Here is a 25,064-nt window from a genome sequence, read left to right as displayed (position 1 = left end):
GATACGATGATCGAAAATTGAACCTAGTATCAGGAGTTGAATTGTGACCCCCTAAAATCCATATGCTGAAGACTTAATCCCTGATATCTCAGATCGCGAGGGTATTTGAAAATCGGGCCATTGCATGCGCAATTAGGTAAGAGGAGGTCGTGCTGGAGTTCAGCGGGACCCTAATCCAATGTGATTGGAGTCCTTACTAAAGGAGAGATGGAAACGTAGGGCCAACATCGTGGTGAAGGGAGCTGGATCCCACGTGGCTGATGGTTCTCATGCCGCAATTCCTTCTCCTCCATCCTCCTCTTGGGATTTTGGGCATGCACACATACACGCCTGGCATGAGTTTTAAGCCTCCAGGTCCAGGACTTGAACTGTGATTGACTATGTGGGAGTCCAACAACACAAACCTTATGCCATCTCTTGGTTCCCCTTGGGAGGCGATATAAAAATAATTTTTTTAAATTTCCAAGTACTTCTCCCTGACCTAAGATATTACCCTTCAGGACTGACATTCAAGGATCCTGAAAGTGAAGGTAAATTTTCTATTTTATGACCAGGAAAATGATATGGGAAAAAAATTCTAGCCCTAGACTGAGAGCCGGCCAATGGCAGAGCCAAAGTGAGTATCTGTGGCAACTGCCATCTCTCTTGCTCTTTCTGTGACCATTAGTGAGTCAAATTTATGCAGTTGTTCAAAAGAGGTCAGTGGTGGGCCAACTCTGGGCCTGGTGGTTAAGGCCAGTGGATCCCATGCTGGAGTCTTGGTCTAGGCAGCTTGAGAAATGCAGGCACATGTGCCTACATAGCCAAGGTCCTGGAAGGAGGGAAAGATGGAGGGGAAAGGGATCGTGTGGCCGTGCCCCATAGAGGGTGCTTCTCCTCTCCCTCTCTGTCTCTGGTAAGCATGCTCACCCTTTAGGGAAAAAAGAAAGAAATCCATGTCGTTAAGGTTCTTTCAGGGAGCAATGGATGAATCAAGGTGGCAATGAGACTTGGGTGCTGAACCAAAGTTGAGAAGCTGCACCTGCAGTTTATCCCATCTTAGAAACAAACTGCTCGTGTCTTTGAAGGGAGATACGATGATCGAAAATTGAACCTAGTATCAGGAGTTGAATTGTGACCCCCTAAAATCCATATGCTGAAGACTTAATCCCTGATATCTCAGATCGCGAGGGTATTTGAAAATCGGGCCATTGCATGCGCAATTAGGTAAGAGGAGGTCGTGCTGGAGTTCAGCGGGACCCTAATCCAATGTGATTGGAGTCCTTACTAAAGGAGAGATGGAAACGTAGGGCCAACATCGTGGTGAAGGGAGCTGGATCCCACGTGGCTGATGGTTCAAGTCCTGGCCCCAGCAACTTGAAAAACGTCCTGAATGTGTGTGCAAGGGTACCCCAACTCTGGACAGGATGGGGAAATAGGAAAGAGACTGCGGTGTGGCCACACCTATTGAGGTGTCTTTTCTCCCTCTCTCTCTGCCTCTCTTTGGAAGTACATGCGGCCTTTGGTAAATTTTAAAAAATAATAAATAAATGGAGAGTTTTAGATGCACCCAGGGCAAAAACATGCGAAGAGGAAAGCAGAGGTCAGGATGGTCCAGCAGAGGCCATGGAATGCCAGAGACTGCCAGCAAACCACGAGGAGCTGGGGGAGGAACGTGGAACATCGGAAGGAACCAGCCCTGCCAACACTTTTTAAAGTTTATTTATTACTTCCATAACCAAGAAAGAGGTAGAGAAAGAGGCAGCCCTGCACCCCTAACAGAGCGATGACACAGGTCCGCGCCCAGCCTCAGCCTGGCCTGGGTCACGTGCACGTGCCTGCCTGCCTCTCTCAGGGAAGTCTCCAGATGGGAGCCTGGAACCTCCTCACCGGGTTGGTTGGGCTTGCAGATGTTAAATTACCACCGTGCCACCTTGCGGCTCCCCTGCTGCCGCTTTGATCTCAGCCGACAGGCTTCCAGAACAGGGAGACAGTACGGTGTTGTTTAAGCCACCTGGTTAGTGGTGCTTGGCTGTGGCAGTGCTGGGAAACTCAGACTCCTGTTCAGTTTTCCTCTACCACCTCTGCTGTTTCTCCCTGGAGGCAACTTCGGCGCTGTGTTTGGTTGTTCATCGAACATGGAGTAAGGCCAGGAGCGCTGTTAGGGGTATTAGAGATTTGCTGGAAGGCCTTTTGTAGGGTTGCAGTTGTCAGCCAGTGTCCGTAAAGTACGCAGTGTAGTCGTTACGGGCATGGGTTCTGGGGTCAGGATGGGCAGAACCGTGGGACCAAACAGAGGTGCAGAGGTAGAATGCCATGCTCGGTGAGGTCGACCCCTGTGGGGAGGCTCTGGGTTCCCTTCTCGAGACTTCTCTGAGTATCCCAGGCACCCACGTTCCCATGATTTGGGGCTGGCTGAGGCTGGAGGCGGAGTTGGTGTCTAGACCCTACTGAGGGCACTGTCTCCCTGCCCCTCATTTACGCTCATGGAGAAAATAAATGAATAAGCTTTTACAAAAAAAACAAAAAACAAAAAACAAAACAAACAAACAAACAAAAACTTTTGACATATGTATATGCCCATCATCACAATCAAGATATTAACTGAGAAGAAAAGAAAAAGATAAAAAGGGCCCAGCCCAGAGGCGTGGTGGCGAAGGCAGCTAAATCCCACGTGACCAGCTGTACAGTTCGAGTCCCAGGCTTGGTGGCTTGAGAAATATGACTGTGGCGTGTCTGTGTCCAAAACCCTGAGAGGAAAATTGAGAAGAAATTATGGCATGGCCATCCATTCTGGAGGGGTTTCTTTCTTTCTCTGTCTGTCTCCAGGGAGCAGATGAGAAGTCGACTGGTGCGCGTGCACACAACCCACGCATTCACACTCAGACTGCCAGAATGCAAACCTCGGTTCGAGCCTTCGTTAGCTCTGTGACTTTGGCCAGGACATTTGGCCTCTCTGTGCCTCAGTTCCCATTCCTGTAAGTTAGGAGTGGGATTGTGCTACCGACTTTAAAAGATGATGTGAGAATTAAACGGAGTTCGCACTGAGCTGCTTAAAACAGTGCCCGGAATGTAGTGAGCATCCTCCCCATTCTTCATTTTTATTACTGCAACGCTCTGTAATAGGTAAACACCGTTTGGAGCCACCATGAGAGAACAGCAATTTTAGTTACTTAATTTTTCTGTGTGAAATACAAAACATTCGACTTCTCTGGTCATAAAATTAAGAATAAGAAACATTTTTTAAATATTCAAGGGCCAGCCGGTGAGACGGTGATTAAGGCAGTGGGATCCCACAGGGCCGACTGAGTGATTTCAGTCTCAAACCTGGTGGCTTGAAAATCACACAGGGCACGTGTGCATGGGAGCCTACAATCCAGAGAGAAGAATGGAGGAGAAGGGGTTGCCGTGTGGCCACCCCCCGGCCCCTGGGAGTGTGTGCACATTCTCACCCTCCTTCCCCCAGTGAAAGCACTCACCCGCCAGTGTTGTTGTTGTTTTAAACAAAACAAAACAGAAGTTGAGGTAGTCTAAAAGGAGTTCATCTGAGAGACACCAGGGAATGGCATGAAGCCAGTTGCGGGGAGTCCAGACTTCATAAGGACTCGGACAAGGCAACAGGAAGCTGTCGGGGCCGGGGAGCACCACTTCTTTCTTCTCCGAGACATTTCTTCATTCCTTCTCTAGACAGTCCACATGGTGGGAAATGGCCACCCATCCTGCTCTCTGCCATCCAAGACATCAACCCAGAGTGAGACTGGACTCCTGTGGTCCCGGGGCCAAGTCCAAAGACAGAGCTCCGGTTCTCACTGTCAGTCCAGTCAGCTGTGACGGAGCAGGTTCGCGTGGCGTCTAGGCGGCCACAGGTCCCAGCCCGCGGCCCTATGGCTGGGGGATGGTGGGGACAGGAAGTGGGACGCAGCCATGAAGAGGAGGGACTGGGACCGCACAGGCCCTGAGGAACACGCCTGCTATGATGGTTTACAAGTTTGGCCACAGAAAGAGCAGCACATTCAGGGAACCCAAGAGACAAGGCTAAACGCGATGAGGAGACAAAGATACAGAAGGCAGAGCAAGGCAGTCCCCAAAAGCGGTGGCACGTCATAGCAGGCAACCGCCCAGAGAGGGGGGACAGCTGTCAGCGTGACGCAGGATGGTCCTTGCCAAGCCTCTGCTCTGAGGCAGCAGATGCGCCTGGGTTGGCAGGGCTGCATCTTAGCAGGAGCTGCTTTGCTAAAGAGGGCCAGAACAAAAAGCTCTGGTCTTTGGATCTTGAAGAAAGAAACTTTGCTTCCTGCCTTGAGCGTCTGTCCTCTGCTGTGGGAGAGGGATGAGAACGGTGAGGTGGAAGGTGAGGAGGAAAGTCCAGTCGGAGGTCTGCTTTTTGTTTGGCTGACCTTGAGTCATTTGCACCTAGCTGCTCAGGGCCGCTCGTTTTGAGTAATAAAAATGAGAGCGATTACACTGTTGATGAGGCACCCCTTCTCTCGTGGGCTTTCTGCTCACATTTTTCACTAGACTCCTTTCCTGGAGAACCTAGGACTTAATTTTGGTTGCTTCTGGGGTACTGAAGTGAACTTGAGAACCACAGGCTGGAGGGGACTTTGGTGTTGAGGTGAAATAGAGAAGTATTTCAGGGACAGGATGGCAAAGGAATTAGATGTTCAGATCTTCCAGTGTATCGGGACCAGCAGTTGGCATAATGGCTATGTTACTGGACTCCCACATAATCGACTGTGGTTCAAGTCCTGGACTCGGTGGCTTAAACTCATGCTGGGCATGTGTGCGTGAGTGCCCAAGATCCCGAGAGGAGAATGGAGGAGAAGGGATTGCGGCATGGCCATTACCCCTGGGGGATGATTTCTTGCTTTCTGTCTCTCTGTCTGTCTCTTTCTGGTGAGCACACATGCCCTATAGCAAAAACCTCTCAAAAAAAAAAAAAAAATCCTCCAGTGTGTCAACTGCGTGAAACATTCTGCTTCATGTGAGTTCTGCAAAAAGATAAATAAATAAATAAATAAAAACAAAAAACATTCTGCTTCTCACTGTGCAAAACTTACAGCTACAGGGTTTTTTTTTTTTTAAAGATTTATTTTATTTTTTATTCACTTATTTTAATTTGACTAGAGAGAGACCCAGAGAGAGAGAGGAGGAAGAGAAAGCAAGCCACCAGGTCTGGCTGGCCATGTGGGAATGTCCCGTGCCTTAACCACCATGCCACCTGGTGGCCCCATAGCTGGACATAGGCCCAGAGAGAAGGCCTACTGCACCCCTGGCCTGATCTGCCTGTACAAGCCTGTGAGTGCCTCCTGCTTTTCATGACCAGTTGTGACCTGCCACCCAGGTCCCTGACTTCGGGACCCCCACAAAGAGTTAAACGGTCTTCCCTGCAGCTGCCCTTTCCATGAGGGCACACAAGATATGGTAAAGGACAGGGTATTATGAGGCTGGTCTTCTGTGCATCTTTCATTTCTTTCAGGGCATTAACAGAGATAGCTGCTGGTGAAAAATTTATGATTGTGGTCTTATCTCTTTTTCCATCAGAATCATGACTGCAGCAAGAATAAAATATTAAGAAATTCTAGTCTCGATAATAAATATAGACTTTACATTTTTCTCCTTGATTATTTATCCTCCCAGCATCCATTGAGCACCTCCTCAGTAGTGTATATGGGGGGACTTCAAAAAGTTTGTGGAGGGACCAGCAGTTAGCATAATGGCTATGTCGCTGGACTCCCACATAGTCAACCGTGATTCGAATCCCGGACCTGGTGGCTTAAAACTCACACTGGGCGCGTGTGCGTGCGTGCCCAAGATCCCGAGAGGAGAATGGAGGAGAAGGGATTGGGGCGTGACCATCCCCCCTGGGGGATGATTTCTCACTTTCTGTCTCTGTCTCTCTCCGTCTGTCTGGTGAGCGCACATGCCCTATAGCAAAAACCTCTCCCCCCCAAAAAAAAAGAAAAGAAAAAGTTTGTGGAAACTGGAATTAAAGCATGAGTTAATTTTTTAGAAATTAATTAATTAATTTTTATTTTAATCTGACCAGAGAGGGACAGAGCAAGAGAGAAAGAGAGAGAAAGTAAGAAAGTAAGCCGCCAGGTCAGGGACTCGAACTGTGGGCAGCCGTGTGGGAGTCCAGCGTCCTTAACCACCATGCCACCTGCCGGCCCCAAAAGCATGAGTTAGTTTTGGTGCAAAATACAATTTGAAATCCATGCATACAGAGTTTTTTCAGAATAGGTCATTTCCACGCACTATGAGCTTTTTGGAGACCCTCCTACAGTGCTGGTACTGATGGGGCTAGGACCTGGCACTCTAGACCTTCAAAGCTGTTGTGTTTAATATTTTCAGGCACCAGCTCTGTGCTCTCCCTACATTATCTCATTTATTTGTTACAGCATCTCAATAGTATTCACTTTTTTTTTCTTTGAAGATTTTTGCCATAGGGCATGTGTGCTTACTGGAGAGAGACAGAGAGAAAGAGAGAGAGGGGAAAGTAAGGAATCACCCTCTGGGGGGATAGCCATACCACAATCCCTTCTCTTCCATTCTCCTTTTGGGATTTTGGGCACACATTCATACGTACCCAGTGTGATTTTCAAACTGCTGGGTCCGGGATTCAAGCTGTGGAGTTAGCCATGTGGGATCTAGAACTAAAACCACTACACCACCTGTTGCCCAAGTAGTCACATTTTTATAGAAGAAAACACTGAGATTTACAGAAGTAAGTGGCTTGTTAAAGTCACACAACTGTAAGATTCAGAACGTTAAGATTTAAACCCAGATCTCTGACTAAAAATGTCGGCCACATGCCACACTAGGAGGAGGCATTCATGCCAATGGATGAATACCCTCTAATAGATCGGCGCTCCTGAAGAGGTAGACTCACGCGGCGGTGAGGTGCCGACCTCCCAGAAGAGTCAGCAGAGATAACTCTGCCAGTTGTTTTAGTCACCAGAACCAGGGAGACGGTGGGAACATGACCCCTGTCCTTGGCACTGCAGGGTCTAGGCAAGCTCCCCTCTGTTCCCTCTTCATTTCTGTGACTTTTTCCTCACCTTGCCTGTTAATTATGATCACCACAACCGCTGACCTATGTCTGGATTGACAGATACAATTTTAGGTAAATGAATAATTTTTAGTATAAGTGTGTCTCATAAAATTTCAGTATGCAATAAGTAATGTTGCATGAGATTGAATGATGCTAAAAGTTTAGGCATGGTTTATCTGAAATTCAAATTTCATTGAGTGCCTTGTAATTTTTGCAATGTTTTTATTGTAACATGAAATTTACTATCTTAATTAGTTTTTAAAATTGCCAGAGGTTGCATGAGCCAGAGAGAGAGAGAGAGTGGAAGAAAGCACCTTTCTTGGGCATGCCGTAATCTCTTCTCCATTCCTCCATCCCATCAGGATTATGGGAACACGTGCACACATGCCTGATATGCTTTTCTTTTTCTTTCTTTCTTTTTTTTAGAGAGATTTTTGTTATTGGGCATGTGTGCTCACCAGAGAGACAAAGAGAGACAGAGAGACAGAAAGCGAGAAATCACCCCCCTGGGGGATGGCCACGCCACAATACCTTCTCCTTCACTGGGATTTTGGATACATACGCACATGCGCCCGATATGAGTTTTAAGCAGCTGGGTAGAGTCCTGGACCATGGTTGATTATGTGGGAGTCCAGTGATGTAACCATTATGCCATCTGCTGGTCCCACCTGATGTGTTTTTCAAACTACTGGGGCAAGAACTTGAATCATGGTTGACCAGGTGGGATCCAGGTTCTCTAACCACTAGGCTACTGGGTCATCCCTAAGAGTTTTTTACAGTTCAGTAGTATTAAATTCAGGTGCAGCTACCACTACTTTCTACCTCCAGAACTTTCCTTTTGTAGACCTTAAACTCTATCCATCAAGCAATAACTCGTCTCTTCACCCCTCAACTCCTGATGATCTTCATTCTTTGTTTTTTATTCCTCTAAAGACTTCATATAAGTGAAATCATAGTGTTTGTCTTTCTGTGACTGGCTTATTTCATTTACCATCGGAGCTTCAAGGTTAACTGTGTTGCAGCATGTGTCAGAATTTCCTTCTTTCTTAAGACGAACAATATTACATTGTATGTATAATATATACCACATGTTGTTTATCTATTGATGAATAGATAGTTACTTGGTTGCTTCACATTTTAGCTATTTTGAATAAGGCTGGTGCTATATGTGAGTGTGCAAATACCTTGCTGAGACTCTGCTTTCAGTCCTTTTTGATATATACCCAGAAGTGGAGTTGCTGGATTGTGTGCCAAGTCTGTGTTTAACTCTCTGAGGAAACAGCCATCCTGTTTTCCACAGTAGGGCTATACATTTTACATTCCCACCAACAGTGCACGAGGATTCCAGTTTCCTCACAGCCTTGTTATTTCCTGTTTGTTTTTGAGAGTAGCCATCCTAATAGGAAAGAAGCAAGGCCATCCTATATTTTGATTTACTATGTGTAGCGATCCCAAAACCCAAAGCCCTCTTGCGTGATCCTGTCAATAACTTTATCTCTCTTTAATTTTTGTTTGTTTGTTAGAAGGTATGTGCACTCTCCAGAGAGAAAGAGAGAGAGAGAGAATGAACTCCCACAATGGAGTATAGTCACGCCACAATCCTTTTTCCTCCATGTCTCCATCCAGTGTGTTTTTCAAGCTACTGGGGCTGGGATGTGGGATGTGGGGTCCAGCTCCCTTAACCACTGTACTACAGGGCCAGTCTGCCTTACCCTTTTTTTTTTTGAGAGCTTTTTGCTATAGGGCGTGTGTGCTCGCCAGAAAGACAGAAAGAGACAGAAAGTGAGAAATCACCCCCTAGGAGGGATGGCCATGCTGCAATCCCTTCTCCTCCATTCTCCTCTCAGGATCTTGGGCACACACGCACACGCGCCTGGTGTGAGTTTAAGCCACTGGGTCTGGGACTCGAACCGTGGTCGACTACATGGGAGTCCAGCCACATTGCCATTACGCTAACTGCTGGTCCATGCCTTACCCTTTTGAACCCTGGCATTTTTGTGCAGCATTTTGCTCTGGGATCCTGGGTCCCAACAAGTTATAACTTGTCAGCTGCTGCACATGCGCCAGCACAGGAGCTGGGTCTGCTGCCACTGCAGAGAAAAGCTTGCATCATATTTCTTGCATCGCTTCCTCTGAGAGCACCTCTCTGGCACCACATTGGCAGGTTGGCATTGTAAGCTGAGCCTGAGGGTGAAACTGGCAGAACCTCGTCTGTAAGGAAATGGCCCAAGAGGAGAAAATGTTGAAACAGCAGAAGTCTGTGGCTTGAACTCGAAGCACGGGCTGTTATAGATAGCCTACACTCTGCAGGCTGGGGGAATCCGACCTTTGTAGTTACTTGACCTTTCCTTAGTTAGGCTTTCAGGTTCCTGTTTCCGCTTTCCCTTTCCCAGATACTAAAGACCTGCGCGAGCACCACACAGACGGGGAGGCAAAGACAGGTAAACCTTTCCCCTCAAGGACACTTGGCTCAGGAAGGGCGGCAAGACCTGTCCAAACAGCAAAGTGTTAGAAAACGGTAAGGCTGGGGCCAGCAGGTGGAGTAGGGGTTTTTGGCGCTGCACTTCCCACATGGCTGGCTGCAGACCCAGCTGCTTGAAACTCACGCCAGGCGCTTGTGCATGTATGTCCAAAATCCTGAGAGGAGAGGGGAGGAGAGGGATTACAACGTGGTTTCTTACTTTCTCTCTCTCTGTCTCATTCTGTTTCTCCAGGTCGCAGATCCTAAAACGCACGTGCCCTATAGCAAAAATCTCTCTAAAAAGACAATGGTAAGGCCCAAGGGGAGAGCAGAAGGAACACGGCGTGAGGGCATTTTGGTGAGAAAGGAGTTCACGCTGTGTAGGAGAAAGCTAGCAAGTGGAAGGGGGTGAGGAGGCTGGAACATCTGCCTATGTGGCTAGATAGAAAACTGATCAGGGCAAAGAATTCCCTGCCCAAGGGAATGTAGGCAAGAGATCACCAGTGGGGGGTGGCTTGCTAATTAAGCCACATTTGATAGAGCCAGTGAGATAAATCGTGGGCCCAGCCACATCTGATTGAATCAATGAGATGAAAATAATCAGTGGGCCCAGCCAGTGATCAACTGACATGACCTGGGTTAAAAATTATAAACCTCAGGGCTGACAAGTGGTGTGGTGGTTAAGAGCGCTGGACTCCCACATGGCTGACTGTGGTTTGAGTCCCGGACCTGGCGGCTTGCTTTCTCACTTTCTCTCACTCTGTCCCTCTCTGGTCAAATTTAAATAAATAAATAAAGTTAAATAAGATAATAAAATATATATTATACCTCACAGAATGTAACTGTCCGCTCAGGCCTGCTCCTAACCTCTCAGAAGTGTTCTTTCACTTTTACTTAATAAACTGCCTTTTCCTTTTACTCTTGGCATGTTTGGTTCAATTCTTTGTTGGAAACACCAAGAACCTGAACATCATCATAGAAGCATTTTGTAACAACGTCAAGCAACTTCATGGACAAGGTATCATTTTGAGCAGAACTTCAAAGAGTTAAAATACTATTTAAGCATGTATCAATATGCCAGATAGATTTGTTAACAAAAAGTCATTAACAGCAATTTGCCAATTTTTCTCCTAAAACATTTCTTTTAACAATTTATAGAATTTAGAGCAATTTAGGCCAGCCCATGGCATGGTGGGTAAGGCAGCTGGATCCCACATGGCTGACTATTTAGACCTGGAGGCTTGAATAATGCACCGGGCGCATGTGTGTGCATGCAAAAAATCCTGAGAGGGGAATGGAGGAGAGGGAATTATGGCATGGCCATCCCCACTTTAAGGGGGGATTTCTGTCTCTCTGTCTCTCTCTCCAGCAAGTGCATATGTCCTATTGCAAAAACTAAAAACAAAAGGAGGAGGGAGAGCAGCAGGTGGCATGGCGGTTAAGGTGCTGGATTCCCACGTGGCTGGCTGCGGTTCATATTCTAGACCTGGCAGCTTGAAAATCATGCCAGGTACATGTGTATGCGTGCCTAAAATCCTGAGAGAACAGAGGAGAAGGGATTGAGGTGTGGCCATCCCCTGGAGGCTGAGCTCTCACTTTCCCTCTCTTTGTCTCTCTCTGGCTAGTGCATATATCCTATGGCAAAAACCTAAAAAATAAAAAAAACCAGCAATTTGTTTTTCACCCAAACTTACAAATATTCTGTTCACTTACTTATTTCTGGTGATGCTCATATCCCAAATGTTAAAAGTGCTTTAAGACTGACTTCTCGGGACCAACAGTTAGCGTAATGGCTATGTGGCTGAACTCCCATGTAGCCGACTGTTGTTCTAGTCCCTGACCCGGTGGCTTAAACTCTCGCTGGGTGCATGTGTATGCGTGCCCAAGATCCCGAGAGGAGAATGGAGGAGAAGGGATTGCGGCGTGGCCATTCCCACTGGGGGGTGATTTCTTGCTTTCTGTCGCTCTGTCTCTCTGTTTTTCTGGCGAGTCCATGCACCCTATAGCAAAAAGCTCTACAAAAAAAATAAATAAATAAAAAGACTGACTTCTCTCTTCCACCCAATTTTAGAATACACTTTGCTGCCTCTCTGGGATTCTGGGACTCCATTGGCATGATTCCCACAGGAAACTCTCTGTGTAGACCCTCATGTTGTCAGTGATTGTTGTTTTTAAATTTTGTCATCTTTAAAATATGCAGGAAAATAAAAAGAATAACAACACGTACTCATTTCCACAATGTTCAGCTCTTAACAGATCTCGCCATTTTGTCACACTTACTTCCGATGACACCTTCTCGGAAACAAGATGGTACAGGCACAGGTGAAGCCGCCCATAGAACCCTGTCCGTAATCTGATTACTATGTAGGTGTTTTTGTTTGCTTGTTTGGTGCTAGAGGACACATGTACTCTCCAGAGAGAGATAGAAATAGAGGGAGAAGGAAAAGCACCGCGTGGGGAATGTCACGCTGCCATCCCTTCTCCTCCATCTCTGCCTGCTGTCAAGGTCGGGGCATGCATGTGCACACCCGGCGTGCTTCTCAAGCTGCTGGGTCCAGTACTCAAACCATGCAGTCGTCCATGCGGGATCTGACTGCCTTAATTACCAGACCGTGGAGCCACACCATGTAATACTTTTAATACTTTTCTACACATGTATGAGTCCTAAAGAAGGTTTAGCATTGTTTTGCATATCTCCAAACCACCCCCACCCCCAACGATTCTGATTTATGATGGTTTGACTTTACAACGGATTTATCTAGACATCACCCCATTGTAAGTTGAGGAACTCCCTGGGCTTACAACAGGATTACACTTTCTATTGAGTGTACGTAACTTCCTCACACTGTAAAGGTCGCAGATCCTAAATCAAACCATCAAAACTCCCAATTGTCTGCTGTGTCTCCAGCATGAAGTGCATTTTCAACTCAACCATAATTTTGATTAACGATAGGTTTAATGGGATGTCATCCCATAATAAGTGAAGGAAAACCTATACATAGACAGAGGTCTACAAAAAGTTCATGGGAAAATGTATGGTACTAAAAAGTTATTATGTATGCATGCATTCAAATCAACCATGCATTTTTTGCACCCAAATCAACTCCTACTTTCGTATCATTTTTGAAGTTCCCTAATGTCTGTGACATGCAAAACTACTGTTGATGTCCTCCTGTGTCATTATGTCTTGTGATTTATCCATACTTAAATATAGAGCTATTAGTTCATTTTTAATTGCTGTACACTGTTCTTTTTCTTTATCTTTTTTCCCCTATTTTTATTTTAAGGTTTTTGTCCTAGGCTTGTGTGCTTACCAGAGAAAGACAGAGAGAGACAGAGGGAGATAAATGGAGAGAAGGTGAGAAACCCCCCACACACATACACACACCCAGGGAGGATGGCCACGCCACTACCCCTTCTCCACTCTTCTCTTGGGACTTTGGGCACGCACACATACTCACCTGGTGTGATTTTTCAAGCTGCCAGGTCCAGGACTCAAACACTCATCCATGTGGGATTCCAGCACCTTAATCCCCATGCCCCCTGCTGGCCCCAGTTATTATATACCGTTCTATTTTACCAGTGACTACAAGTATCTCTTCTTCTGTTGATGACCATTTAGATTGTTTCCAATTTTTTTGAAGAATTATTGGTTTAACTTGTAGTTATTTATTTTAATTTGACCAGAGAGAGACACAGAGAGAGAGAGAGAGAGGGAAAGTGAGAAAACAAGCCACCAGGTCTGGGACTCGAACTATGGTCAGCCATGTGGGAGTGTCCAGTGTCTTGACCACTGTGCTACCTGCTGGCCCCTACTGGCAGTTTTTATTATTACTAAAGCTGGAATGAGTTCTGTATGTATATGCGATAATCTCTAGAATATACTCTAGAAATGGCATGCTTGGATTTTAGGTTCTGCTCATCTTCACCTTTGCTAGGTGTTGCTTAATTAATCATCAGAAGAGTTGGGCCAGTTTATATTCACCAGCAATATTTCTGATTATGCAGCAAGGCACAGGGCAAACACCACGAATGATGAGAGGCACAGGCACGTCCCAGCCTGCGGGTGTGTGGGGGGGTGGTGCCCCAGGTGCTCACCATCTCAAGGGGGAGAGTGCTCAGACTAGCCACAATGGACGTCCCTGTGTCTGCACAAGGAGAGAAACTAGAAATTTCCTGTGGCCTCGCACGTTTGTGAAGGAGTAGGGAGGGTCAGAGATCGTCTCACCAAGCTGACTTTATGATTAAGGTTTCAGCCTCCCTGGCAAGCGAAAAACGTTAGAAACAACCCAATTATCAAGAATGTGGCCTGCCCGAAGAGCCAGCTCATTGCTAGGCTATCTAAAAGAGACTCTGGAGGGTCATCCAGTTGACAAACTCTCCATTATACTTCCGGCCCTGGTGGGCTTATTAAAAAGACCTTCTGACCTAGGGCATGTATTAGTTGATACTGTAAATTTACATCACGGCCTGTGAAAAGCATTAAAAGGCATTTGGGGGCTTTTTGTCTGGGAGAAATAGTGGTTTTTGTTTTGTTTTTGCCACGGGGCGCATCCACTTGTCAGAGAGACACAGAGAGACAGAGCGAGGGAAAATGAGAAATCACCCCAGGGGAGGATGGCCCCGGCACTACCCCTTTCCTCTATTCTCCTCTAGTGATTTTGGGCATGCACGGATATACCCAACCTGATTTTCAAGCTGCAGAGTCTGAGACGTGAGCTGTGGTAGGCCATGTGGGAATGCAGCGCCTTACCCACCACAGCACCTTCTGGCACCAAAAAATACTGTTTAAAAATGATTTTTTAGTATCTTCCATGAGCCAGAGAGACAGAGAAACAGCATCTCTAACAGGGTCTTGACTCCCAGCTTCAGGCAGTTCCAGATCATTGTATGTGCGTGCCCAGCATCCTCAGAGAGGTCTCCAGATGTGAGCCTGGAACCTCGCCGTGTGGGTCAGCCTTAGGAAGCGTGTTTTACTGCTGCGCCATTGTCTGGTTCCTAAAAACTTTTAACATAGGGCTTTTTTTTTTTTTTTCTTTTTCCTTTTTTTGGAGAGGTTTTTTGCTATAGGGTGCGTGTGCTCACCAGAAAGACAGAGACCGACGGAGAGACAAAAAGCGAGAAATCACCCCCCAGGGGGATGGCCATGCCGCAATCCCTTCTCCTCCATTCTCCTCCCGGGATCTTGGGCACGCATGCACACGTGCCCGGTGTGAGTTTAAGTCACCAGGTGTGGGACTCGAACCGCAGTCGACTATGTGGGAGTCCAATGACATAGCTTTATGCTAACTGCTGGTCTCAATATAGGGCTTTAATCTATTTAGAATTTACTTTTGTTAGGAAGCAGGTGGAAATTGTGTTATTTGATAAAGTACTGTAATGTTATCCCAGCCTGTTTATTGACTGGTTCATGCTTTCCTCCGTCCATCTGCTGTGCCTGCTCTGTCACTGATCAGGTCTCCACGTACCGCTGGGTCGGTTCTGGGCTCTCTGTGGAATTCCTTCGGTCTATTTCTCCACTCATAGGCTGATATTGTACTTTTTTGGTTGTTCTTACTCTATAATCAGTCTTCATTTTTGACAGAGCAAGTCACTTGACCTTGTGATTTTTAAAAATTGTTTTGTGATTAGCGCATTGGACTCCCACATGGCTGACCCCAGTTCAGGTCCTGGGCCTGGTGGTTTATTTCCTCACTTTCCTTCTCTCTCTCTATGGTCAAGTTAAAAAAAAAAAGATAAATAAAATAAAATAAATAATTCTTTAAAAATAAAAATTATTTTGTTTATTCTTGACCTTTTGTTCTTTCACATGGATTTTAAATTTAACTCATTGGGGCCCACAGGTGGCATGGTGGCTAAGGGCACTGGACTCCCATATAGCTGACCGCGGTTCAAGTCCTGGACCTGGCGGCTTGCTTTCTCTCTCTCTTTCTGTTTCTCACTGATCAAATTAAAGTAAGTAAATAAATAAATAAAGTTTAAAAATTCTAAAAAAAATTAGCTCATCAAGTTCCCTGAAATTTCCGTTGATTGATATATATATATATAATTTTTTTTTTTGAAACTAGAAAATATAGGGATGGCGTAAGATTACGTCACTGGACTCCCACAGAGTCGACCACGATTCAAGTCCCAGACCCAGTGACTTAAAACTCATGTTGAGTGTGTGTGCACGTATGACCAGAATCCCAAGAGGAGAATGGAGGAGAAGAGATTATCGCATGGCCATCCTCTTAGCGAGTTATTTCTTGCTTTCTGTCTCTCTGGCATGCACACATGCCCTATAGCAAAATCTTTCTTGTTTTAAAGAAAAAAGAAAATAGAAAATAGAAATTAGAAACCAATATTCATGTTGAACTAATCTATTTGGGAAGAATCTTTACGATAAGGCGTTCTTCACGATCATGGCATATCTCACCTTTTTTCATACCTTTCAAAATTGCCTTTGAGGGACCAGCAGATGGCATAATGGTTCTATTGCTGGACTCCCACATAGTTGACTGCAATTCAAGTCCGGGACCCAGCAGCTTAAAACTCAGGCCGAGCAAGTGTACGTGCATGCCCAAAATCCTGAGAAAATGGGGGAGAAAGGATTGTGGCGTGGTCATCCCCTCACCCCCTGGTGGGAGGGTGTGATTTCTTGCTTTCTGTCTCTCTGTCTCTCGAGTACTCCATGGCAAAAAATATCTCTCTCTAAAAAAAATTGTCTTTGAAATTCCAATGAATAGCTAGTCCCTGGGGGTGTGTGTATTCCCTTTACTATGGATAGAGGCTAGGCTTAGAGGAGATAGCTTTATAATACCCAACTAGCACTCTTAAATCTAGTAGACATATCTGTAGATGGGGTACTGTCATCAGTTTGCCCCCCGTCCCCAAAGAGAAAAGCAGAACGAAGCCTCATCTGCCCAGATTATTCTTCCTAAAGTAACCATTTAAAGTCATCTGTCCTCCAAGGAGCAGGGTGAGTAAAAGGGTAGGGAAACCAAGACTCGCACATCAATGGAGTTCCTGTCAAACTGGCGGAAATCTTAGGGGTAGGAAAAAGCTAGTTTCATTGTAGGTATCTAAGTTGGTTGGGTGGTTTCTTTTTTTAAGAATTATTTTGTTTAACTTTATTTATTTTTAATTTGACCAGAGATGGACAGAGTGAGGGGGGGCGGGAGTGAGGAAGCAAGCCACTAGGCCTGGACTTGAACTCCGGTCACTCATGTAGGAGTCCAGCACCCTTAACCGCCATGCCACCTGCTAGCCCTGGTTGTTTGGTTTTTTAAAGGGAGCTAGTTTCCCATTACATCTGCTCATTGGTTAATATGGATGACCTCATTTTGAGCAACCTAAGAACAACCTTCTGAGGTTGGCTCTGTTACTGTTCCTATTTTAGATGAGGAAACGGGAACTGTGGAGAGGTTAAGTAACTTGCTCAAAGTCGCAGATACAGAATGTGATGGGTCGGCTCTGGCCTAGGCAGTCTGACCTTGAGTCTTACTCTAAGCCCCCACATGATCTTCTTCGTTCACATGTGAAGAATGCGTGCTCCCCATTTTATAGACGACCCGTCACTCATTTGCATCCATTTATCCAAGTTAGCGGGCATTTATTTTACCCCCAGTATTTTCTTATTAGGGTACAGAGCTCTGAATAGTCTCGGACGTATGTAGTTTCCTACGTGAGTAGGATGAATCTGTAGCAGAGCAAGATGCCTTTGAGTCATCTCTGTCGCACGCCTGGGGTCAACTGTTCTTAACGAGGAGTCCTGTTTCCTTTTGGAGGGAATTGCTGGGAAACTAAGATCTAAATAATATGACACATATCCTTTCTACAGTTTCTTTTTCTTTTTCTCTTTTTTAGTTTGTTTTAGAGTCTGTGCACTCACCAGAGAGAGAGAGAGGGAAAGTGAAAAATCACCCCTCAGAGGATATGGCCACACCACAATCCTTTCTTCATTCTCCTCTCAGGACTTTGGTGCACACACACAACATGATTCTCAAGCAACCAGGTCCAGGCCTCGAACCGCACAGTTGGCCATGTGGGTGGGATCCAGCCGCCTTAATCTCCATGCCATCTGCTGGCCCCTTATGCCACATCTTTGATGTTTAGAAAATGCCTTCGTTTTGCCCTCACTCTTGAATAATATTCGTTTGGCTGGTGAAATATTCAAAGTTAACAACGCCGAGAGAGTGGGACATCCAACTTCTGAGGGGGAACCTTTGTAGAGCCAGTGACAAAAGAGAGAATTAAAAATGGGTGCTGCTGAGAAAGGCAAGCAGATTTTAGCTCGGATGCGAGCCCAGTGCCACACTGTGGGAAAGGGAGGCAAGCACAGACTGGCCTAAATCTCCGTGGTTTGTTTGGGTAGAGGAGGGTCAGGCCCCTGGACTCTCTCACACAGACGCCAAGAACCAAGGCATAGACATCACCGGGGAGAGGGTACACTGGTGCGCACTTGGAGAGCCCCAAGAGGCACATCCCTGGAACAGAAATGATCTCACTGGCATTAAAAAGAAGTCAGGAAGAGCAGAGTTGATAGCTTATCCCCCAAAAACAGCTACTAATGAGTAATAGTTGGTCACTGTCTTATTTGTGACAAAACAGAAGTGTGTCACCTTTTTTATGTGTACCATATATATTTTTAAATAAATATTTATTTAATTTTATTTATTAGTATTATTTTTTAATTTGAGCAGAGAGAGAGAGAGAGAGAGAGAAAGTGAGAAAGCAAGACACCAGGCCCGGGACTCGAACTGCTGTCAGCTATGTGGGAATCCAGCGCCTCAACCACCACGCTACTTGCTTGCCCCTATGAGGATTATATTTTAATTACTCTCCTACACCGGAACTCAGATCATGAATAATAGGCAGAATATTTTTGTTGGACAGTCCTGATTTAAGTTAAGACTGGTTTGTGGTTAAATGAATACTGTTGAGTTTTTAAATTTTGGTAGTAACTTTAGTCCAGTAAATGTTACCACTGTCCTTTCTTTTTTCTTTTCTTTTTTTATGGGGGGGGGATTTTGCTATAGGATGCATGAGCTCACCAGAAAGACTGAGAGAGACAGAGAGACAGGAAGTGAGAAATCACCCCCCAGGGGTGATGGCCATGTCACAATCCCTTTTCCTCTATTCTCCTCTCGAGATCTTGGGCACACACGCACATGCACCCGGCATGAGTTTAAGCCACCAGTTCCGGGACTCAAACTGCAGTTGGCTACATGGGAGTTCAGTGACATAGCCATTACGCTAAATGCTGGTCCCACCACTGTCCTTTCTAAAGATATAATAGGTAATTCATTAGTAATACTCATCTTTCTACAGTGACGGTGCACACCATCGCAGTACATATTGGAGATTGTTTTTTAATTTAGGCTTATATGTAACTGGTTATATAAATATTTAAATGTTGGAGAAAATGCCTTCACTTCTCAAAAAAAGTTAACGGTACCTTTTTTTAGTACTTTGTAAATATTACTCTATTGTTTTCTAGTCTGAATGGCGAATGATGAGAAGTCAGTCTTTTGTCTAGTACTTCTCTGTAGTTATTTTTTTTCTCTAATAATTATTAAAGTATTTTTTTTTAGAGAGGTTTTTACTGTAGGGTGCATGCGCTCACCAGAAAGACAGAGAGAGAGACAGAGAGACAGAAAGTGAGAAAGTACACCCCAGGGGGAATGGCTACACCACAATCCCTTCTCCATTCTCCTCTCGGGATCTTGGGCATGCATGCATACGTGCCCGGTGTGAGTTTAAGCCACTGGGTCCGGGACTCGAACTGTGGTCGACTACGTGGGAGTCCAGCGACATAGCCATTATGCTAACTGCTGGTCCCACAGTGAAGAGACTTCATACCATCAGCAGACCTGCCAGCGTCCTTCCCTCGCACCCACTAACCTACTTTCTGCACTAGCAGATGTGCTTGTCCTGAACATTTCATATCAGTGGAACCACAAATACGTGACCTTTTGTGTCTGACTTCCTTAACTAAGCGCATTTTTTTCAAAGGTTCATCCCTGTCATAGCAAGTATCAATATTACCTTTTTATGCCTGAGTAATGTTCTGTTATATGTGGACACCCCATTTTGCTTATCTGTTCATCAGCCAGTGGACACTGGGCGTTTCCACTTTTTGGTATTATGAATAATGCTGCTCTGAACATTCGTGCACAAGTTTTTGTGTACGTTTATATACGAGCAGATTTCCGGTCCCTTTGGGTGGAATTCTCTAAGTTTGGAGCTGCTGGGTCATATAGTAACTATATGTTTAACTTTTTGAGGAAGGACCAAACTGCTTTCCAAAGTGACTTTACTGTTTTATTTATCTATCAACAACGTATTAAGGTTCAAACTTCTCCATAACCACACTAATATTTGTTATTTGTTATTTTTGTTTTTCCTTTTAGTTCTAGCCATCCTAGTGGGTACATAGTAGTATCTTAGGGTGGTTCTCTTTCTCCATTTTTTTTTTTTTTTTTTTTTTTTGCTACAGGGCACATGCGCTGGCCAGAAAGAAACAGAGAGACAGAAAGTGAGAAATCACCCCCCAGGGGGGATGGCCACACTGCAGTCCCTTCTCCTCCATTCTCCTCTCGGGATCTTGGGCACACACGCACACGCGCCTGGCGTGAGTTTTAAGCCACCGAGTCTGGGACTCAAACCACAGTCGGCTACGTGGGAGTCTAGCGGCATAGCCATTACACTAACTGCTAGTCCCCTCTTTCTCTCTTTTCTAAGTTTTGCTAAGGTGCATGTGCTCACTGGAGAGAGACAGGGAGTGAGAGAGAGGAAAAAAAAAATCACCCCCCAGGAAGTGATGGCCACACCACAGTCCCTTCCCTGTCATTCTCCTGTTGGGATTTTGGGCATGGATGCACACATACCTGGAGTGATTTACAAGCTGCTGAGTCCGGGACTCAAACTCTATAGCTGGCCGTGTGGGATGCAGCCACCCTAACCTCCTGGCTACCTGCTGGCCCTCACGATGGTTTTAAATGATGCTGAATATCTTTTTATGTGCCGTTGACCATCTTCTTTGGAGAAATGTCTAGTCACATTTTTTTACACCCCCCCTTTTATTAGCTTTTAAACTTTATTTCTTCCATGAAAAGAGAGAGATAGACAGAGATAGAGGGAGAGAGAGAGAGAGAATATTCCTGAAAGAGTCCTAACAATGAGATCCACTGTAGCTTCAGTCAGCCCCGGTCATGGGCACCAACATGCCCACATGTGCCAGTATCTCAAGGAGATCTCTAGCCAGGAACTCAAACCCATCCCATGGAGAATAGCCTGGCGGGCTGTCACGTTTTACCACTGTGCCACGGTCTGGCTCTCCGCCCTTTCTTCTCTCTCTCTTTTTTTTTTTTTTTTTTTTGCCAGAGGGCAGCATGCTCATCAGAGAGAGACAGAGAACAAGAGAATAAGAGGGAAGTGAGAAATCACCCCTCCAGAGTGGATGGCCACACCACAATCCCTTCTCCTTCAGTCTCATCTTGGCATTTGGGATACGCATGCATTTGTGCCCAGCATGGTTTTCTAGCTGCTGGATCTGGGACTTGAACCAGGCAGCCATGTGAGATCCAGTGCTTTAAGCTTTGGGAGACCTCCATGCCTGTTCTTAAAGTTGATAATTTGTCTTTTTAATATTGAGTTGTAGGAGTTCTTTAGATATTTTAGAATGAGGACCAGTAGTTAGCGTAATGGCTATGTCACTGGACTCCCATGTAATTGACCGCGGTTCGAGTCCTGGACCTGGTGACTTAAACTCACGCAGGGCATGTGTGCGTGCATGCCCAAGATCCCAAGAGGAGAATGGAGGAGAAGGGATTGCGGCGTGACCATCCCCCCTGGGGGGTGATTTCTCGCTTTCTGTCTCTCTGTCTCTTTGGTGAGCACACGTGCCTCATAGCAAAAACCTCTCCAAAAAAATTAAAAAAAGATATTTTAGAATGATAGTATCTTTTTCGGATTCAAAACTTTTTAATTTTGATGTGGCCCAATTTATTTCATCTTTTGTCAGTGAAATTTTTGTGTCATAGTGAAGAAAGTATTGCTTAATTCAAAGTCGCAAAGACTTACTTTTTTTTTCCCTATCAGTTTTATAGTTTTAGCTCTTGGATTTAAATCTGGGATCATTTAAAATTAATTTTTGTTTATTGTATGAAGTAGGTAGGGCTTTAACTTTATCCTCTTGCTCATGGATATTCAGGTGAACTACTATCTTTTTGATCATTCCCTCCTCACCATTTCTCTATTCTGTACTTGTTTTGAAGTTTTAGAAAGACAGCACCCACAGCAGGGTCCCAGTGTCAGTTGGCACTGGATTAGGGGCACACGAGTGCCTGGCATGCTCAGGGAGGTCTTCAGACGTGAACCAGGAACCTTCTCACGTGGATCAGGCCTTCAGAACTCTGAGTCCCAGCCCTGCAGTACTGTCCAGCTCTTTTTATTTCCTTCTGAGACTTTTTTTTTTTTTTTTTTAAGAATTTTTGCCATAGGGCATGTGAACTCACGGGAGGGAGGGAGAGAGAGAGAGAGAGAGAGAGAGAAATCACCCCCGACGGGGGGGATACCCCACAATCCCTTCTCCTTCATCTCCTCTCAGGAGTTTGGGCATGCATGCACACGTGCTGTTGTGATTTTCAAGCCTCCAGGTCAAGGACAAGAACACGTTTGGCCATGTGGGAGTCCAGCACTTTAGTCACTATGCCACCTGTTGGCCCTTTTTCCGAGACTTTCAGAAGAGAATAGAGATCAGAGACTCATTATATTCTCTGTGTTGCTTAGCTGCTATTACTTTTTTTTAGAGAGAGAGATTTTTGCTATAGGGCATATGTGCTTGCTAGAGAGACAGAGAGACAGAAAGCGAGAAATCACCCCTGGAGGGGCTGGCCACACCACAATTCCTTCTCCATTCTCCTCTCAGTATCTTGGGCAAACATGCACACATGCCCGGCATGAGGGTTTTTTTTTTTTTTAATAATTATTATTTAATTTTATTTATTCATTCAGTTATTTTAATTTGATCAGAGAGACAGAAGGAGAGAGAGAGAAAGAAAGTGAGAAAGCAAGTCACCAGGTTCAGGACTTGAACAATGGCTGGACATGTCCAGTGCCTTACCCACCATGCCACCTTCTGGCCCCACCAACACGAGTTTTAAGCCACCAGGTCCAAGACTCAAACCACAGTCAACTACATGGGAGCCCAAGGAGTAACCATTATGCCATCTGATCCCACTATTCCATTTTTTACTTAAAAAATCCTTTATAGTGTTTCCTTCTTTGTCATATTTTAAATTAATAGATTTTCTCTTTGTATCCAGCCGAGTTTATTTTGTCGACTGAATTTTTCAAAATTTGTGAACCTAGAATAACGACATATTTGTGAGGGTACAATGTGGTTTCACAGTACCGGAATAGAAAGCATAATGATTCACTCTGGATAATTAGCATACACACCATCTCAACCATGTGTCACTCCTTGTCTGGGGAACGTTCGGAATCTTCCCTTTTAGTTACTTTGAGATGCACAGCAAGTTGTTCTCATCTCTAGTCTCCCCACCAGGGTTGCCATATTCTAGTGGGAAGAATGTTTCTACATTCTAGTTTCAAACTCTAGTGTTTTGTAACTCTAGAAATCGTGCTTCCTACGTATCTGCAATTTTACTTCTGCTAATCAGCACCCCTCTACTCCCCAGCCACCCCAGCCTCTAGCAGTCACTCTTCATCTGTCTATTTCTAACAGACATTCTTCCCAATTTCCACACATGAGAGTAAACGGCATGTCTCTTTCTGCACCTGGTTTATTTTACTTAACATAGTGCCCTCCAGGCTTACCCTTCTAACCTCAGATGACAGGATTTCGTCTTTTTTAGCGACTGAACAGAATTCCATTGTGAGTTCGCATCTGTGTGTGTCTGTCTTTCCCATTCGTCAGTTGAGGGGATTTAGGCTGCTGCCGTATCCTCACTGCTGTGGGTGGTGCCACAGCAAACATCTGACGCAGGTACCTTTGTGGCAAGCTGAGTTACTTTCCTTTCCTTACATACCTTGTCGACTGAATTTTTTTTGAGAGATTTTTGCTATAGGGCGCGTGCGCTTGCCAAAGAGACAGAGAGAGAGAGAGAAAGTGAAAAATCACTCTCCAAAAGGGATGACCACGCTGCAATCTCTTACCCTCCATTCTCCTCTTGGGATCTTGGGCATGCACACACACACACCCAGAATGAGTTTTAAGGCAGCAAGTCCAGAATTCGAACCTTGGTTGACTATGTGGGAGTCCAGTAACATAACTATTACACCATCTGCTGGTCTCTTGTTTATTGAATTTGAAAGGTCATTGAATACATATTATTTTTCCAAAATATTTCATCTATTTTAAAAATTTTGTCAGAGGGGGACCAGCTGATGGCGTAATGGTTACATTGCTAGACTCCTATGTAGTCGATCACAGTTCGAGTCCTGGACCTGGTAGCTCAAATCTCACGCCAGGGTCATGTACGTGCATGCCCAATATCCTGAGAAGAGACTGGAGGAGAAGGGAGTGTGGTGCGGTCATCCCCTTCGGGGGTGATTTCTTGCTTTCTGTCTCTCTGTCTCTCTAGTGAGCACACATGCCCTATAGCAAGAATTTCTCTAAAAAAAGAAATTTGCCAGAGGTTGTGTGCACTCGTCAGAGACAGAGGGAGAGGGTAGAAAGCACCCCCAAATGGGGCATGGTCACACCCCAATTCCTTCTCCATTTCTCTGTCCTGACAGGATTTTGTGGACTCACATACATGCATCTGGTATGTTTTTCAAGTTACTGAGCCCAGGATTCAAATTGTATGCTCAGCTCTGTGGGATGCAGCTCCCTTAACAACCAGACCATGGGGCTGGCCCTTCATCTGTTTTCCTAATTAAAAAAAAAAAAAAAAAACTATTTAGAGGCCAGGCCCATGGTGCAATGATTAGGCACTGCATTGGCAGCTGGATCCCATATGACCAACCCTAGTTTAAAACCTGGCCTAAAAAACATGTTAGGTGTTTATGCAGATGTGCTCTGCATTCTAATAGGACGGAGAAATGGAGGGAAAGGATTCAAATGTGACCATATCTACTGGGGGTTGGTTTTTCTCTCTCTCTCTGGCAAGCACATGCTCCCTCTGGCAATATTTTAAAAAATATTATTTAATAAATATATTATTTTTAAATATGAAATATAGGCATAGAGTATAAAACTCAAGGGATACAAAATACAGTGAAGAGATTATTGACCTTCGATAAAAATACCTGTTCTTTCACTTTTGTTTCATCATTTTGTATTCGTATAAAGTATTCGTAGAACCATACATGTGGGGAGTGGGTAGGAGAGAGTGCTGGCACTGAAAGGACAATGGGGAAAAAAGAGGGGGAGTCTGGGAAGAGCGAAGCGTTCAGTGTGACAGGAGCACAGTCAGTGTGAGGGACAGAGGGAGGCAAGGCTGAAGAGGCAGACTGGGATGTCTGTGGACTTCGGGCTAAGAGGCCACAGAACGAACGTTGAAGAGTGACGTTACTCTCTTAGCCATGTAGGTTTGAATAGTTCCTGCCCCCACATACTGA

Source organism: Tupaia chinensis, unplaced genomic scaffold, assembly GCF_000334495.1.
Source record: "Tupaia chinensis unplaced genomic scaffold, TupChi_1.0 Scaffold000515_1, whole genome shotgun sequence".
In the NCBI taxonomy this organism is placed as follows: Eukaryota; Metazoa; Chordata; class Mammalia; order Scandentia; family Tupaiidae; genus Tupaia; species Tupaia belangeri.
Note: the sequence above shows the minus strand (reverse complement) of the source record.